Below are 6,988 nucleotides of genomic sequence, written 5' to 3' on the forward strand. Positions count from 1 at the left end.
CTCCCTCCCCTCCCCACACTGTCCTCTTTGGAAGGGGGTCACTGTGCACAGCCCACACTGGGGAGCATCTTCACAAGTTACTTGGAATTCTTGTCCATGGGTTGGTCTACTCTCCCCCCTGTGTTTAGTCCATCATGTGTTTATATCTGTGTGGACTGGTGGGTATTTCTTTTATGCTCTGGATTATGACCCAACACGACTTTGTTTTGTTGTTCAAACTGTCCCAGCTTTGACCACTGGGGGCTCCTTCAGTTGGCTCCCGGGTCCCTTTGACCTGCTGCCTCTTTACCTTCTGACATTATAAGAAGCTGCAGACTCATCCTGTACAATTCCTGCTGCCGTCAGTTTTAGGATCAGTCATTTCTGCGAGGAGCCCTGGTGGTTTTTCGTGGAGAATGGAGTTTAGACACCAAGGTCTGGGCGCTGGGTGGGTGTCGTGGCTGGTGAGGCGTGCCACTGCCTCTAAGGTGTCTTGGCTGACAGAGGAGACGGGTGAGTGTGCAGTGACGGTACACGCATGCTGGCTCCTATGTCGGATCCATCACACATGAACCGTGTTTGCACTTCTCCTCTGCGTGTCCATCAGTCTCTGGAGTAAGTGAGGCATGAGTTCATCCTGATGGCTGTGGCTCTGACGGCACCACCTGGGTTATTCTGGTGGCCTTTCTGTTATTTTACTATTGAACCTTGCATCTCTGCTTTTCTTAGCAGGAAGCACATCCACGTACTTTTCTCTTCCCTAATAACTTGAGGAACATATATTTGTCTAAAAGTGCTACTTTGAAGAATGTTTTAGTTTTCTTTAAGGTATTTATATTGTGGTTTGCTGTATAATAATTTATATACTTGTTTAAATCTACCCCCAATAGATATTAAACTCTTGGAGGATAGGGATCATGTGTTTTTCATTTGTTATTCCTCCTGGCCACCGGCACAGACGCTCAATTATGTCTTGATCGAGAATCTGTCTTTGTTACCCTGTACTTGTTTCAGGAGTCACAGCACATGCTGTGGGTGCTTCAGTGGAATGGCTGCCTCTTCTGCATTGGGGAAGATGCCAGCACCTTATGGCTATCAGAGTATTCGTTGTTCCCTAGTCGGAAAGATGAGCCCTGGTCACTTTCGGGGGTACTCTCTCTGCATGGGGACCTAGTACTCACTGTCATTTCTTAGTGGTTATCTACTTTAAGGGCAGAACTGGAATACTTAGGAAAAAGAAGTACATTTGTTTTGGGTAAAGATATTCAAACATTTGATGAGAATGCGATTTTTTTGTGTGTGGCAGTAACTTTCTTATTATCTTTGGAGAAGTTAATATGGGGAAAATTATATAAATACATGGAATGGGAGAAAGAACTAGTTGCCATTAGGGTGAGCTCATGTAGACTGTGGTTGGGCTGGATGACAAGTACTGGGAAAGGCAGGAGGATTGACTTTGCCTTGTAATCTATAGCTTCTGTCAATACAAGAATCCTGTCTAATAACAGGGAAGTTTACTCTGTGTCCACATAGCAAAGCACAACCTACGTGCACTCTCTGATTCTGTGATTATGATTTTATGTGGCTGTCCCTGATTCCCCTAAGTGCCCAGAGGAAGTTCTTACTTCTTAGTTGAAGGGCAAATGCAGGGAAGAAGACATGGTTTTCCTTGTGTCACAGGTAAAGCTTTGGCTCTTTGTTTTGTAACTTAAAGGATTATAATTACGGTCTCTTACGGGATGATCCAAACTTGTCCCGTGCTCATGGGTTTTAATGCTTCCTCCTAGGGAACCAAAATTGCTACATTTCTAAGTTCCATCACACTTCACTTCTTAAACATTCTTATACTGCTGCGGTTTATTGAACTGTTTCTTATGTAAAATTAAGTTATTTTAAATAATGCCCACACTGAGAATACCAATGATAATGACAATAATGTTAATGACAACACAATAGAGGTATCTTTATTTCCATGGTGAGTTTGTGTGTGTGTGTAATTGTGGTGTGTAAGTATGGTGCCCGTATATTTATCATCCGGGTTGGGGACGCTTCTGAAAGTGGCTGGAGCTGCTGTTAGTAATCGCACTGCCCCACAGCGTGAACGGGGACCGGCCTGGAAAGGGGGATACGGCGGTCACCCTGTGAGTGAGCCCAAATAGAAATGCAATTTACCTTTGGTCCCCTTCCTTAAACACTATTCAGATTCTCTCACCAGCTAGTTAGTTCCTCTGCCTGAAAATCGCAGCCAGCCTGGCTCTCGGGCACCCGGGAGCAGTGGACACAGAGGCACAGGAGTGGAGAAAGAAACAGGCGCTGAGCTGGGTCCTAAGAAAGGCCTGAGGTACTTTGTGGACTCAGGGGGTCTGGTCTGGTGAAGACCCCCAGGGCCCAGCATTCCTGTGTTACTGGGCGCTAAGATAAGGAGGCTGCTCACTCTGGGGGGTCACCTGGGCGGGGAGTATAGCTGAGGAAGAGGAAGCAACACAGAATAAGGGCAGAAACAAGGTCCCGAAGGGATTTGTGTGCCGGGGGAGGGAGTCTGGATGGGGAACAGATGAAGGGTTTTAAGAGGCTGTGAAAGATGGCGACACCGGATCTGCACCTTAGAAGGATGACCCTGACTGTAGAGGGAGGGGGAGCCTCCAGGCTGGCAGGGGTCCTAGTCATGCAGGCCCTGGTTTGGGGAACCTAACATTTATGTAGTTGAAAGGGCCCTCTCAAAAAGAATAAAGAATTAATACGATGGGTACAAAATTAGGTAGAAAAGTGAGTACGTAAGTGTCAGTACAGCAGGCTGCAGGTCTGTTCTTGGAGGCCTCCTGCTCCAGGACACTTGACAGTGGCTTACCACACACGGAAATACCCTGACCGACACCATCCACCCCACTAAGCCAGAACCAGATGCTCCCCGTCCAGACCCTTCTAACTGATGCCCAAGAATGGAGGGTCACTCCAATGCCACCTAACACAGAGCAGAGAAGACAGAGTGGCCTTAAGGATTGCTATGAAAATACCTCTGTAGGTGGAATGTGCGCACGCACAGGCACACACACCAGGTGAGAAGTCTTAAAACCTAAACTCTTTGAGCTTCATGGCAAGTCCACCTCTGCATCTGGGCAAGAGGGTCAGAATCAGGCAGTGGCAGTAAAGAAAATCAACGGGATATTGAGAAGGAAAGCACCCTTGGGATGTAGTTACCTACTGGGTATGGCCAGTAAGGCACAGAGGATCAACCTGAGTTTCTGACTTAGGCACAGATCAAGCACTCGGAGAGTGTTTATTCTGTGGGCTGTAAGTCTTAGAAATCAGAGTGCATCTACAAAAAGTCAGTAGAAAAGAAAGAATTAATAACACCTTCCCCGTTTCAGGGTAATTTACTGCTGTGGGAGGTTGAGGGATGTGTGAGCTCTTGAACACCAGGGTGCGCCTGGCTTGTGACATCTTCACCCTGTGGCTGTGGCCCTGATTTTCACTCTTGCCCCGTGAGTCACTGTGCTGCACAGCTTGGGTTGAAGACATTGGCTGCTAAGTGGAGGTTGTCTTGTAGTTGGCAGATGAATTACTGCGTAGAATTGTTTCTGTTCCGTGCAGGACTTGGTGTCTGCTGGGAGTGGCTGACATCAGCTGATGACTTTTTCCTTGGCTCACCCACGGAAAGTGACTGCAGCAGAGGTGAAGTGAATTAGATTTGGACTAATCTAAACCTTGGGAAACTCTGTGGGACGTGGATCCCACTTCTGACAGAGCTGGTCTGAAACAGAATTCCTCTCCAAAAGGGATACAGAGCTAGACCCCTCACGGCACTGCTCCCCGACCAGTTTAGATCCTGCAAACGTCAGGCGCTGAGTTCCTGCAAGTCACCCAGCTGTGCTGAAGCTGAGACGTTTTTCTCCCTCCTCCAATTTCCTGGGAGGAAACGAGAGACAGGACAGCAGAACTGACAACGATCTTGCAACACCTGCATCAAGTTCAGGCTACGTAACCCACCCTCATCTCTGGAATATGAGCAGAAAGGTTTCCCATGGCTACATACTCCCAGTTCAAGGCAAAGGGGGAGCCTGGGCGAGGGGCTGACACGGGGAAGGGAAGACTCTGGGACTGTGGGTTCTGGTCAGATATCTGGGTCCTGCTCTCTGCTTCACAGTGGCTGGACCTCACATTAGCAAGACATGGTGGACAGTGATGGGCGTGGTTCCTCCAGGCCACAGCTCAGCTTCTTCAGGGTGTCATGAGAAACTCTAGGAGCAAAAGGGGCAAAACAAGAGAAAAACAAGTATGGACACGAGATCCCTGGGTCCAGAAGCAAACTCAAGTTTCTCCCAAAACCGACTGCTCAGAGACTGATTCTGATAGAATTGGAAGATGATCTGGTAGAAGAAAGGCAAGCAGAGACCCCGGGACATTCCTGCAAATTGTCGTGTCCTCACTATGAGCTGGTGGTAGTGCAGAAAACGGGTGGATTGAGGTGGGTCCAAAGGGCAGGGGCTGGTTGAGACACCGTAGAAATACTCTTTGATTCCTCCTTGATGAATTTCTAGATGGTCCCCTCCTAATTCAGTGTTTTATATTTGATAGCATTCTACTTACACTGCTCGATATTGAACTATTCCATGATTGGCATATCCCATTTCGGAGAAGATTCCAAATAAATTGTGAGATTGATTCCACATGATGTGTATCTTCTCAACCAACATCATGTGCTCCAGTGGAAGAAATATTCAAGTAATATTGGGAGCACATGCTTGTTTTTCTTTTATCATGATTTATGCAACACATGTTTTTTAAAAAATATTTGGAGATTTAGAGAACATTCAGTAGAATTCTATTATTCTACTGGTAAATTTAGAGCAACCCTATTGTGTCATTGAAGAATTTTGGGTGCATGCAATCCATGTGTTTTTCCATGAGGAAAAAATCCTTTTATCATACTCAAATGAACTGGATATTGCAGGACTTCCTTGACTAAAGCCAATTATTTTGTTTACAACTCGTTTAGTTCATAAAATAAATTTATATTTAAAAGATTGTGCTACAAACCATGAGTTGAGTTCAGACACGAAATTATTCCCCAGTGTCATCACGGGTTACTTGTTATCCTCACTCTCACCAGATCCGTCCAGGGACCGTTGGGATGAACTTGGAGTCAGGAGTCCACGTTCTGTCGTGGCTGAGCTTGGATACGTGTTCGTCCCAGTGAACAGAGAAATGCAGCCCCAGGACCATCAGGCCTCAGATACAGGAGTGCTGGTCTACCCAAGTCAGCAAGGCGGAAGGATGTGTTCCCATCTCACTCTATATCCAGATTATTTAGAAAAGAACATAAATACCTTTCATTGTTCTGTTTTCACTCACCGTTTATCATCTTATTTCTGTAGTTCTACCGAGGCCACTGCTGCAAGGGCCCGACGCCTGCCGAGGGTCGTCTGCGTGGCTCTATCCTGGGCCCCCTGGAAATTGCTATCAAAGTTCTCTGCTGACTTCTCTCCTGAGAGCTCTGCCCTGTCATCAGCGGTGCTGGAAAAAAGGGAGAAGGAAAACACCAGGGGAGGTGACGACTGCCACCTACTGTCCCTGCTCCATTCACATGACTTCATTTCATGTCGTGAGACTGTCTGTGGATCGAGGTACTGGCCGCCGCGTTCTCTGTCTCTTGAAAGAAATCGCGCTTTGGTCTGGCCTCAAGCACCTTGATTTTGCAATGCAACGAGGCAGTCAGAGCTACCTCTCTCGTGTATATGGGAATAAAACCAGACATAAAGACAGGAATTCCAGATATTCACGGATAGCCTTAGACAGACACCAATAAATACAGTATTTATGTGCGTTTAGAAAAACAAAGTACAGTAACCATGTGCATTTGAGAGTCTAGTCACATCTGTTGTTAATATTTCAGCTCTATGCCTGGATGGCTCTGTGTGTGTGTGTCAGGAGACCACCCACATTGGCATTCTTCTGCTCCTGTTCCAAGTAGATTTGGGATTAATTATAGTAAAAGCGATAATTTGTGAATAATTTAATTTTAAACTGAATTTTATACACACATATGTACGTGGTGTGTATTTATAACATATTATATAGATATATAGACACATAATTATTTTTCTATGCACATAGCGTGGCGGTTGGTAGCACAGAATCTAGAGCCTAACTGCCTGGGTTCTCGGTTCAGATCCCAGCCCCGTTCTTACTTCTTTGTGAACTTGGGCAACTCAGTTCCCTTCCTTCCTCGGTTACCTCATCTGTAAATAATGATAATGAGAGGACCTGCCCCTCACGTTGGTAGGAGATTTAAATGACTTACTGTTTGTGACGCATTTAGAAATGTTTGCTAACTCACTCCCACTGGCTCTTGTAATTCACTTCGTGGCCCTGGGGGCTGGTGTGATTTTCCCCTTTTACGGAAAACAAAGACCCTGGACTCTGGGAAGTTCAGGGACTGGCTGAAAACCACACAGTTTTATTCTCTCAACCCTGAGCTCTTTCTGGTTTATTTAAACTGAGGCATTTTGTGAAGGAAGGAGGACGACCTCAGATGTTTTTCTCCATTTACGTGGAGAGATTTCTAAGCCATCATCAGCATCGTGGTGGAAAGACCTGCATTTATTGCTTTCCTGTTTGCATTGTCTTTCTAGAAGCTTTAAAGCTAAGCCCATGCATATTTTCCTCATTCTCATCATATTTTCCTCATTCTCATCATTTTGTCTATTAAGTATTGAATATAGGCACCTTCTTGGGGATAATGGGAGGTGGTGGAGTGTTTTTATTGGGGATAATGGAAGGTGGAGCGTTTTTATTGGGGATAATGGGAGGTGGAGCGTTTTTATTGGGGATAATGGGAGGTGGAGCGTTTTTATTGGGGATAATGGGAGGTGGAGTGTTTTTATTGGGGATAATGGGAGGTGGAGCATTTTTATTGGGGATAATGGGAGGTGGAGCGTTTTTATTGGGGATAATGGAAGGTGGAGCGTTTTTATTGGGGATAATGGGAGGTGGGGCGTTTTTCTTAAAT

This window comes from Delphinus delphis, chromosome 14, assembly GCF_949987515.2.
Source record: "Delphinus delphis chromosome 14, mDelDel1.2, whole genome shotgun sequence".
In the NCBI taxonomy this organism is placed as follows: Eukaryota; Metazoa; Chordata; class Mammalia; order Artiodactyla; family Delphinidae; genus Delphinus; species Delphinus delphis.